We start from the raw sequence: 12,800 nt of genomic DNA on the forward strand, positions 1-12,800 counted from the left end.
TCTTTTGTCTTGGTGGGTGGTGTTCAAGCATGAGATGGACATGTGGGGTGAGGAACCCTGCTGACATGAGGCACACATGTAGGGTATGGGGGGTTGGGGTGGGGGGGGGGGTTCAGTTGAGCTGGGGGAAAGGCAGTCTTACCGGGATGTGAATGAGTGTTAATGTTAGAATTGACTGTGTTATTATTGATCTCCTTTCACAACGGAAAACCTTCATTCACGCTCAACACTCCTCATTTGTCCTGGTGTAAAATGACTGCCGGCCATTGTTGTCTCAGATCTTCAGAGAGAAAGGGAAAAGGGACGTTGCTGGTTATTTCAAAGCCGACGTGCCACTGAATGATAATGCAATTTGGCTCATTGTTCCAATAGTCATTACAGCTATTTCCATAATCTATTGGGCTGAATGGGCAGGCGATGAGGCCAACATTATTATGAAATAAAGCAGGATCATTTATACATCTTATAGTTATTCCATTAACACTACTGTGGAGAGTGCTAAGCCAGGCTAAACCCATTGACATACATTTTATATGGCCTCATTTACTACGGTCTTCAGCAACACATCAGGCCCTCTGAGATCTGAGCCCAGCTGTGCTTTTTGGGGTGGTGGTGGTGGTGGTGGTGGGGGGGTTCATACAAATTAGATTGTTCTTCTTTCTCAAACACACACGGAGCTATGAATGACTGCAGAGAAGACCCTCCAAAAAGTGCTTGTATTTCAAATCAACATTAATAGTTCATTAACCCGAAATCAGGTCTCCAGTGTGTCGATCTGTCCTCCCGTCGGGGGATTGTGTGTTTATTTATGCTGCACGTTGCGGCTGCAGACTTCAAACAGCTGTCTGTGTACAATGCGTCTCTAGCTGCGTACTCCAGCGTGCCCCAGTGTGTAGTGATAGTGCTGCGATCTGCTGTGGGATTTGACGGCGGCCAAATGAGTAACTAGTCCAATTAGGAGCTCTTAAATAAATTACATTTTAAGCTGGTAAACACATACCAACAACCCTGTTTAATTCTTCTGTTTATACAGTGAACTGCAGTCAGTGCGGCCGGTGAAAACAGCGTTGCTGCCACCAAATCCGGAAGCTGAACGCAATCGATGCGCCACTCAATTCACAACGTTTAGATATTGCCGTTATTGACAGATTGAAGACGCAGTCTATAGCAGGTGTCTGCAGCTCTGCCAGCTTCGCGTCAACATAAATACCAGCGTCACCATGTGGATGTCAACTCAATATTTGCTCGTCAAATCCACCAATCTGATCGTGTCCAATCAATATGCTATAGCATAAAGCCTGTGGGCTTGTGTTTGGCTGTGTATTCGTCACATATTCAGTCTCTTGTGGAAGACTATCGCTATGATACTACGTTGATGAGCCGCTCGCTCACTCGTGTGAAGGATTCTTGAAGGCAACAGACAGACTTATCTCTTAGATCGGACCAAACCATCATTATAGCTCAATTTAAATGATAAACAGCCTGAGTGTTGCATTATGACTTATATTAAATGCAGATATTCCATTAATCTTATCAGATGGTAACTTCTGATGAGCTTTGATTTATAATAACAATGTAGAAATTTGGGTGATACAATATAAAGAGTCACAAATTCATTAAGAGAATGGTACCGGTCACATGGCGACAAATACCTACTGTACAGGTCCAAATATAGGGTGTTTTCCTTATTTCATTTTATTTTTTTTAATGCAGATCTTGGTGGTATGCCATCACAGGGGCACAGGGATCTCCAAAATGAAAGAAATATGTCAGATTCGCAGATACCTGGCTTTACTCTTCAAATGTAAGGTGATGGACGGCGTTGTTAAAACACTGCTTAAAGACTAAAGAGGCTGTAGATCTGTGGAAGGAATAGGCTCGCCACACTGGAGTTTACATTGTATATGAAAGACTGTGTAATTAGGAAACATACGAGAGGTCTGGTAAAGTGGGGCTGTTTTTGTGTCTGTCCTTTTTTCTGTATTTAAAAACATTAATAGCAGTTGTTTAACTCTATGTGCGCTTACTATCTTCACCTTTGGAAATAGATATGGCATTCAATTCATTTAATCTGCAAAACCTTTTTTTCCTCCGTATTTTTGAAATAAAAAATACATCAGGTAGATGTTCGGGATTCATCATACTTTTCGATATTGGACCGAGGTAGTTTCTGAGTTAAAAATGGCGTCACGATGTTGATAATGTATTCTTTACTGTTGGTACAAATGTTGGTATAGGGTGTTGTGTTGTTCACTTGTTAATAGTGAAGATCAGAAAAATAATGTTTGCACTCTTGTCTGGATCGCTTTACCGTCACACTGTCATTTTCAACCAACAAGTAGATGGAGGCAAGATGTTGGCAACCAGCTATTTGTCACAAACTAAACAATGTGGGAATGTGTTGTGACGACAGTGCGATACGATCGTATGAATTGTGCAAGTTGTCTACTTGTATGTCTATATTTGCTTCCTCAGGAGCCCTGAAGAAAGTGTCCTTTAGCAATAAATATAACCTTTTTCCAGTAAATAATCAATTTATTGTAATACATTGAAGTCAAGGCCCTATTTTTTATTCTTTTTTTGTGAATCATATTGTATTTTAAATTTGTATTACCTGCTCATGATTGAGGCAATCTCATTCAAAGTGGAATATCAAACTGGGACTCCATCTAAAAAAGATTTCCAGCCCCTGACATAAACAAGTGTTTGATAACCAGCTGCTGGGACATAAATTCTGCAAGGTTCCATCTGTAAAAACACAGCTGGGCTTAAAACAACACAATGCATGTTGGTTTTTTTCTGGAGTGGGACTTCTCCCAGATGAGAGCTCACGAACGGCAATAAAATGTATGAAGGCGCAAAAGAGCAACAATTCTTCTATCGCGCACGACCTGCTACAAGAGCGCAGTGAACCGAAGTCTGTCATGACTCACGTTTGGTCTGATTTTAGATCCGAGTCCCATCACAGAATGTCCTGTTGTTCTGCTAAACACCAGGGTTTGGATAAAGCCTTTTCACAAATGGTTGCATTAATTCAGCCGACCACACCAGCATTTATGCGATTTTAACCAACGTGAAAACATTCTCAGATCCAAATACACAATTAAGCAACTTTGTTACGAGTGGGATTTAGAGATGATATATATTGCTACGGCTTTCTAAGCAGGGCTGTTAATAGTCTTCTTTAGCAGGCCAAGCAGGTGCTTGAAAAGCGTTCCTCCAGATTTGTTTCTGACACTGTTTTCAGTGAATTATGTGACGGATTGTGTGATCAATATGCTTTCCATTTCGTGAATTAAATATACCAACATGAGAGAATGACTGAAATACCAAAGTCCGCTCCGCAGAAAATCCTGGAAAAACAAGACAAGTGTCACTGTCCGATCTGCCCCCCCCCCCTCGAAAGTCTGCGAGTTTTCCTAACTGCAAATAATTATGTGGCTTGTTAGGTTGCTCTTGCTCTCTCTCATTCTCCTCCATCCCTCGTTTCTCTCTTATTCCCCCCCTCTCTCTCCCTCCTCCCTTTCCAGCCCTCCTTTGAATCAAACCACCGTCTTAGCTGGCTACCATGCGTGGTCGATACCTTGTTACCACAGAGAAATCAATTATCTCGACCAAGCAGCAGGGGAAAGGGGCAATAATGAAAGAATGCTCCTCCTTCCCAGACGATGGCCATGGTCATTAAATATGAATTTATCATTGGCTGAAGAGATTTATAGAGCGAGATGTGAGCCCAGAGTTCACGCTCTCCTTACAGCACAAGTTCTGGTTACAAGTGTAAACTGAACAGCGAACAGGTTGTCGGACTGATGATGTGTGTCGTGACGCTCAGCTGAGGAAATGTATTAGTTTGGTCACACACACACACAGTGGCGTAGTGGTTAGCACTCTCGGCACAATGCGATGGCCCCGTGGTTTGAGTACAGGGTGGGCGTGCTGGCCTTTCTGTGCAGGTTTTTCCTCCTTGAATCATAAAAAAAAAGTCCGCTCTGTTGCGGTGTGAACCTACGCTGGATAAAAACGGTTTAGAAGATGGAGGTATAGTCACATGACAGACCACCGTATCATGGCTGGCGACTCTCCCTGCATGTTTCAGGTAACATCTTCCAACTGAGGCAGGGAGATGTGTAAAGCATTAAAACACACAACAGTGCGCTTCATGTTAGTTGTGGTGTTTACTTCGAGCTGCATGAGGTGCCCCCACGTTTGTGTGGACAGTGTCTGAGCGCTCCTCAGTCAGGTGACAGTGGAGGTAGAAGTGATGGCTGACTCGTAGGCAGGATTGCCTGCCTGCCTACCGTAGCTGCCTGTTTGGCTCTGTAATGAGCCGTCACGACGACTTGCCTGACAGCTGCTGCTGGAATTGACAAGACAGGGGAGAGGGGAAATACAGCACCAGCATCACCACAGCTCCAGGAGAAGGAAAAAGTGCAAATGAGCAAGAGGTTGGAGATGGAAACGAGAACGAAGCTGAGGGGGAAAAATGTGTAATTCGAGCTTGCTCTTAAGGCAGCAATAAATTCCGTTTTAATGGGGCACCACAAGCAGTAGCAGGCACTCAGCACTCTGTTGTGTTTGATGCCAAATTGTGCAGAATAAACAGATTTGCTGTGCAGCTGGTCCAAACACACACTTTCTCTCTGTCTGTCTCCCCCTGACTTGCTCTGTTCCCATCTTCTCCACCAGAGTCTCTCCCACATACTGTATATCTCCCCACCAACACAACATCTCCTCATCGCTCCGCTGCCTCTCCATCTCTTCTCCTCCTAATCCTCCTGCTTCGTCTGCCCATCGACAAACAAGAGAGGAATTTAGACCAATCATCACAAGAAAGATGGTGCTTTGATTTATTTTCTCCCTCTTAAAACTGAGCACTCGTCTCCAGCTGTCACACACGCACATCCAAAAGAAAACAGTTTGTTTCAGGAGGCGGGTGGAAAGGGAGCTGCATGCTACTAATGGGACACACAACATGCCACACCAAGATTATTTTTATTGCAAAAAGATGGATCTTTGGTCATCCTGTTAAAGTTTAAGGCAGAAAAAGACACAAGAAGCATTGATTGTCATATTGTGATAGGCGGACTCTAGTGGTATGTGGATTAATGGCATATCTTTTGAAAACATCTAATAGTACGTAAGCAGTACAACATTTTTAAATAAAAATGTATAGAGGATGAAAACACCTTTATTTGATGAAAAACAGCTGTTATTCTTTATGTTCTCATTTGCTGCATCTTATTAGGGGTTTAGATGTCTTTCATAATACTGCTGCTTTGTACCGTGTGGCTGGCAAAAATGATCAATACATTATTTTCATATCAGGAGTCAACAAGTCTCCTTTGTGAGATATTCACAGCTAATTGAGCAACATACAGTACAGTTGCAACAGTTTATTCAGAGTGAAGAAACTGTGGTTAAATGTTTGAAAGCCACAACTCGAGTGTTTTGCATTTCATTCAGGCATGCTGGCTGGTCAAGTGGCCCTGCAGGACCGGGAGTACCCACCTTTTGTAAGGTGCCACAAAGATAATTTTGTAGAAACAACCACTTATAATTGTTGTTGTGAGTTCATGTGCTCAAAAACATCCATGCATCCTCTGTACCTACTCGAGTCTGACAGTCTACTTGATAATTGTCCTGCCAGCTGAGTGACACCATGGCCTGCTTGACAGCATTGAATGCAGGCACCAGTGGGTGCAGCCACACACATACAGTACATTCCCACCAATGACTGCTACTGCCATTGTTCCTATGATTTATGGATTGTTTTTTAGAAATGCAGCTCTCTTCTGTGCAAATACACGCACACACACACACACACACACACACACACACACACACACACACACACACACACACACACACACACACACACACACGCACACGCACACGCACACGCACACGCACACACACACACCTGTGTGCATGCAGCTGAATGTTTCTGTGCGCCCCCCTGCATGAGTGCGTCTGAATTCGTGTAATTGAATGCGAGTGTGTGTGCACGGGTGCATGATATAGAATGGTGAGAGAGCAGCTCTGTGCATGAATGGCTGTGTGTTTGCTGGTGAATGTGTGCAGTGACCATGCGTGAAGGTATGTGTGTGCCTCTGCCTCTGAATTTGGGATTGTTTTTTCTGCATGGATGAAGGCGGCAATAAATACCTCAGAGTATAAGATATACTCATATCTTTCAAAACCACACGCCCCAAATCTCATCTTGGGATTTTTGATAGTCTCTTTTCATGAGCTGGAGCATGCCATAGCATGACTTGCATGACCAATTGGATTTGTCAGTTAAGCTAAAAAGGTGAATCTTGGCCACATCATTAAATAACATAAACCAGAGCTTGTCCCATGATGTCCCACCAGCCACCAGGGACACTTTATGGAGTTCACAGTGAGGTTGCATTCCCTTTTAAAAGTTATTCTATTCGCGCCACTCAAATTGAGGCTATCCAGAGCAGGGTTTTCAAGTCTCCGTGTGATTTTTCTTTTGTCCACTGGAATGCACTGTTGCATCCTATAATACCCCTCTGAGCCATGAAGCCCTGCTTTTCCAGCCAAACACACCCATTAATTTCACCCATCTCCACATCTCTATCGTGTAGGACTCCCCTGTGGTTGTTAGGATACGGGAGTGGCAGAGTATTGTCAGTATTTGTATCGTTTGTGTTGCTGAAGCTCTAATTTGAACTGATAAAGTATTCCTTTAGCTGTGACAGTCTGCTCAGGTGTCCGATATTAGCATCCCGCTTCCCTGGATATCCCCTCTGGGGAAAAAATTAAATTGGGATTATCTGAGTTCATACATAAATGTAGGCTGAACAGCGACCGCTGTATGTAGGAGCCATATCACATGTGCAATTCACACGTTCGTGGGTTCATCTTAACCCTACGTTTGACAGCCATTTACACACCCTGCATGTGGTGGATGATACCCACCACTAAATGTTAAATGGACCATTATCGCATTCAAAGGGGAGGTTTGAAAGCAGCGTTTGTAGCAGGGACCACCTCTTAGTACAACCTTTCAACAGTTTGAGTAAAAACTGAATACTGGCTTCTTTATATAAGGAGGATTAATGCAGGATTTTCGTATCAAAGTGAATAAAATGTTGGTGTTGAGAATCCAGTTCACCTGGCTGGGATTTCAGTGAAAAAAACCCACAAAAAAAATCCCCAACCCTGATAGGTGTCAATGAATAGAAAAATAACTGCTTCTGTCAAAAGTGAGATCAGTGAGAAGTTATACAAAACGGCATCGCCACTGCCACCTAGAATAATTGATTTAGCCCTCAAAAACTAGTATGCAGATAAAGAGTTAGATCCTTACAGAACAATCATGAGGTTTTTCTAGATTTAATGCTGAAGACTTACCGTATATGTGAATCTCCATGGTTAGCGATTCCTGGTTTTATACAGATTCATCAATAGTTGTCAAAATAAAATAGTTTCATCTACTTAGGTGACGTCTACTGTTTTTAACTAACTTGCTATTAGATATGAGTCAAGTCTGCACCGACGTATTTAGGCCGTCTCGAAATCATTTGATCACCAATGTGCAGAAAAGTTAATGATCAATTAAATCCAACACATTGTGGACAGAAGGAAAACTTTCAAATTGAAAGCATAATTTAGAAATTGTTACATATCCACAATATGATGAACATATTCTCAAAGACAAATAGTTTTAGCAAATCAATGAAAGTTAATGTTCCATGACTGAATAGTTAGTACTCATATATTGCTTTATCTTCAGATATATTTGTGTTTACTCTGCATACGACACTGTTCTTGTTTATAAAGGAAATATGTTCACAATTCAAGTTCAACCACAAAATAAAACAATTGTTTTCATGCATTTGCTTGCAAAGTCGTTTGATAATTGCTAAAACTTTCTAATCAACAATTGATAGGAACATTGATACACAGGATGAGGGGCTACCAGATAACACAATGTGAGTCTCTTAACATCCTGACAAGACTGTCGCATAGCCAATCATTAAATCATATTTTCAGTTAAAAGAAAACCCCAAAACAAAACACCTCTTTGGACTCATATCACACTCTATCTTTGGAGATTCTCAGTCAAACAGAGCACAGTACATCCAATTTTGATGTTAAAGTTGAAGGCAACCTGCGTGAAGTTTAGATTTGTATTACTACTCACCCCAAAGGCTTCGTCAGCTCCAGTGAACAAGTCTGGGAGTTTAATATTGATACAGTGGAAACAGGAATGACTGACGAAGCCTTTCAGATGAAAGGCAAAACATCTAGTCTCCAAGCTTGACCACGCTATTTTGTGTTGGTGCGAATGAAAGCTCACAACACAAATTAAGAGTTATGTTTGCAGAAAATGGAGCTGAACAGCAGCTTCAGGTGGCAAAAGCACATGAAATATATAATATGGTTGGTTAGAATGATTTCACATTAGCTAATCATCATTTCAAATGATGGTGAAAAGAATCTTTCATATACATATTCATATAAACACATCATTTAATAATATTAGAGGTAGTGGTGTAACTACAGCTACCAGGCACTTAACTTATAAATGTTATTAATGTAAGCATTAGCCATTCAAATGAAAGTGAATGAGCCTGATACAGCAGTGCAAGTTCTTCAGAGTGCTGTGTTTACCTTGCTTTAAGCAGTGCAAGTGGTGGCTGAGTTCTTTGTGTTTTCCCCTCAGGGTTCCTGTAACTGTATTTGCTTGCTGCTGAGGCCGTTCACGGCTACAAACCCATACAAAACTCTAACCTCAAGTCGACTCCGCCGGTGCTGATACAAGCTCCTCTCCCGACATTAGCACGACCCAAACTGCAGCCCGAATGCTGACAAATACTAAACAAAGCGCTCGGGAGCTTCAGGGCTCGCTCACATGCCAGAGACAGACAGGAAACCGAGCGCTTATTAGCCCGTCAGCAACTTCGCCTGTGGATATTACTCACTTGCTGAAGTTTGGTAATGTTACACAACTTTTTAGATGTTGGTGAGAACATAGGTTTTAGACCTTGACTGAAATGTCTTACATTTTAATGTTCTGCTCATGACTTTAAAGTCCAAATACATTAGTCCATAAGGATGGTGGGTGTTCATTTATTTACTATTAAACACAACACAAATCTCATCACAACTTTTGAAACTGACTGTTACACTGAGGCTTCACAGGTTAGTGGTGAAATGTTCTGCCTTCTTCTAAGTTGCTTCAGTAAAGTCAAATTCCTTTTACAAAACACTCTACGTAGAAACCTAAATGACCAACCACAACAACACAGCCAGTAGAAACATGACACTATACAAGTTTGTAATATCCTGTTTATGGGCACATTGGTAACAGTAAAAGCTTAGAAATTAAAACTGTAGATAAAACTGCTTGTATATACTTGCAATATCATAGCCGATGCAACAAACCGGCATGTTTTGCAGCAAGCTGCAACAATATTCAGATTTTCAAACGATATCCTGTTTGTGATGAGAATTCTGGGTTAAGTTTAAGTAATGAGTAACAAATTATTGTGTGATGGGGCTGCACTGCATTCCAACAAATTCATTCAACCCATTCAATGAAAACATATTGCTAAATTATGGTTTCAATTTAGTTTTGTTTTGGCTCGTAGTAAATAAACACATATTTTCTTTTTTTTGGACGAGTGCCTTCAAGTGACCGTTGCAGAAATCAAGCCGAAGTTGTTCTTTTATTCTAATTATATCGATACAGAACAGATTTTTCTCTTAACATCAAGGTGCTAGACTATGACAAGATATGCTTATGGAGAAATGATCTGAGGTATTATTTATACTTCATCTGAAAGCGTTTTGAAATTTCAAACACAAGATTTGTCATAGTTACATACGTATAATGTTAGTTAGCACATGGCTGTGAAACAGATTAGTTGTGCAACACGGCCTCGTTAATTGACCAAAACCCTCTTTGTCCTCTTCGTTTTGGCGTGGCCTCCACTGATACAGTTTCACATGTTTGACATGGAAATCGCTGCCACTCCAAGCGCTAAATTCAGTCTGCCAATTACACTATTGATTTGTCACATGGGCAAACACCTGTTGCTTTTCAATCAGCTATCCAGGCTGCGGGAATGAAAGAGCCAGCTCAGTCTGTTGCTGTTGTTTGTAGCCTTTTATACAAGCAGCAGAGGAATCATGTGGTGATGGAGGTGCTGGAGCGTATCAACACCACAGCCATGATTCAGGGCAACACGTTTCCCGCTGCTTGGCCAAAGAGACCATTGTCTCTATAACGCGGAGGCCCAGTGGCCATATCCAAACAGTGACTGCAATTATGCCCAATTTCCTTCGTTTTTCTTGAATATTGAAGAGCATACAGTATTCCAATCATGGTGAGGATTTTGCATGATAATCTGCTCTGTATCTGTTGACAAAATCTTCATGTCCAGACTGAGAAACTACCTTAAATGCAGGGAAAAACAGCAAATGGAACATTATGTCTTAGTGTGAACACTGTTCAAGTGATATCCCCACATTCGCCTTTTCAATAAGTAACTTTGGAAATCTTATATCGTAAAGTATGCAGCCTCTTACAAGTTCACAGTATTGAATTAAGACCTTGATGTGTTTAGGATCAATTTATTACACTGAGACCACTGTGGTTCAATACCTCACAGAAATAGTTGAATCACAAACTCGGTACAGATTCATAATCTTTTAACGGTGGGTTCATGAAAATGTTTGATATTCCTTTGAATAGTGTGAAAATCAAAAAAGTCTAATAATTACTTTTTAAAAATTGTGTTGAAGAGATGATTAAACACAGAACTGTGACTCACAAAAACTCAGAGTATAGAATATCTACATTTAGAGTTTCCGGAGGCTGACACAGTCAAACCAAACACCAACTTCCTTCCTGTGAGAGATGAAAAAAACAAAAACAAAACAAAACCACGAGAATCCAGAGGCAGGAAACATATTAAAGACTGACCTTCTGTGGTGACTTGTGAGTTATCATGGAACAAGAATCGGAGCTTTCCAGTTTCACCAAAAGACGTGGACTTCAGACACCTAAGAGGACTGAAACAACCAGTGGACACCAGGCTGGTAAGAAAACAACAAGCGGAGAGAAAATACACAAGTAGCTGAATGAGCCATCTTGTTGGAGAATTGTGGCTTTTCTTATTGTGTCCTACCTCTGTCGGTAGAAAACCCTTAACAATGCTTAATGCACAGGTCGACATATAGGAAAGGTCATTCAATAATATTTTATGAAAATATGTGAGTAAACTGTGGCAGTAACATTTTCCTAAACCGTGGAGGGATTGATTTCAGGCGTTAACGTGGTTTTCAGAAAGAAGACTCCTCAGGGTGGGTTTTGTGACTTTGGGGGTGCTTTGTATCCTACAAGCCGCTCTCAACATCTCCCTGCGACTTGCCCGTAAGTTGAGAAATCCTTTTTCATGCGAAATGCAAGCTACAGCGCTATATTCACACGCAAACCCTTTGCAACCCATCCCCCCACTGTTTCTGCTTCATTTCCAGTTTTGTCAAAAGAGGATGTGGATCAGTTTCCATTTAACAGCTCTGTAGTAGCAGATCTGTGCGGAGGAGACCCATCTCAGCAGAATTCACACCAGCAATGTTCCTGCTGCAACAGCCTGCTGAAAGAGCTCCTGAGGGAATATCGAGTTTTGAAAACTGAGCGAGACCTCTTGCGGGAGGAAGTCAGCCTGCACATGGGGAACAATTTTGATGAGTCTGGATCCGCTGGGGAATTACTTTATTGGTAAAACGGTCCAGAAACGAGCAAGCATGAGATATTGAGGTTGAACCCCGGGGGCATGGGGCATTAATCATGATGCACAAACAAAATCTTCAATGTTGTCTTTAGATTTGTCTCTATTGGTGCAATCCACAGGTTGCAGTGTGGACTAAGTGCCTTCACCAACTAGAAATGAGGAAGCTGAAGTGACCAGGGCCGTTAGACCACATCATTCGTTGCTATGTCTCACATTTCGTCTTTGTCGGTTATTGAGAAACAAATGGGGTTACATGAAAACGTCAATCCTACGTTTTCCCACTTATAATTCATTGTTTAAATTATTTGGTAAATATCAAGCGACCGCTTCATGCACAGATACAACCTTAGCAATTTTGTAAAAAAACCATCCAACTTTATTCTAATTTTATAAAGCTGTATCTCAAAAAGACTGACATTTTCATTCACACGGTGTAAGGTATGACAAGCAAAACAACATCTATATTTAATAAAAGCTAAAAAATAAATGTTTTTAAGTCAAATTTCATTGGGTTTTTTTTTGTAGGTGAGATTTTTGACTTATTTTTGACTCATGTTCGTGTGTTGGTGACTTGTATTGAATGTTAAATCCTGTTTGGAAAAAGAGCTCTCAAAGTGTAGATGAATTACACTGGTACATTAGGTTTGGTCTAGCAGTGCTCGCATTGGCCCTCTGATAAGGGTGCGGCTGCCTGCCCGTTGGTGTCCTGTGTCCACTAATCTGTGTGTCTTTAGGTTTATGTATCCATTGAATTAAAAATAGTAAAGAATAGAAAATATGTACAGATATCGGCCTATAATTTACACATAAAGATTGCGAGAGGTTGGCAGTGCAGTGGCACGTCAGGCATCTAAAATGCCAGATATTTCCCCCAGGATCCAGTAGAGACTAATCAGAGCTACAGGGCAGGATTGTGATCCATCAAGTTGATTTTTTACTGCTACCACACATCAGAAAACATTGAACATATTCAACCTATAGCAAGTTGTTTAGATGTGAGGATTTTGCACAACTGTAATGTTGCCGTCG

General features: G+C 41.3%; 1 long non-coding RNA gene across 1 annotated transcript; it reads left to right on the forward strand.

Annotated features, from left to right (window-relative positions):
* Window positions 1-10,885: 10,885 nt before the first annotated feature.
* Window positions 10,886-12,554, forward strand: LOC308108830. The gene is made up of 3 exons (XR_013935302.1): window positions 10,886-11,076; window positions 11,324-11,410; window positions 11,515-12,554. It is a non-coding gene; the product is annotated as an uncharacterized lncRNA (long non-coding RNA).
* The last annotated feature ends 246 nt before the right edge of the window (window positions 12,555-12,800 follow it).

The sequence above is a fragment of the Lipophrys pholis genome (genome assembly GCF_963383615.2).
Source record: "Lipophrys pholis genome assembly, chromosome: 4".
NCBI classification, from domain to species: Eukaryota; Metazoa; Chordata; class Actinopteri; order Blenniiformes; family Blenniidae; genus Lipophrys; species Lipophrys pholis.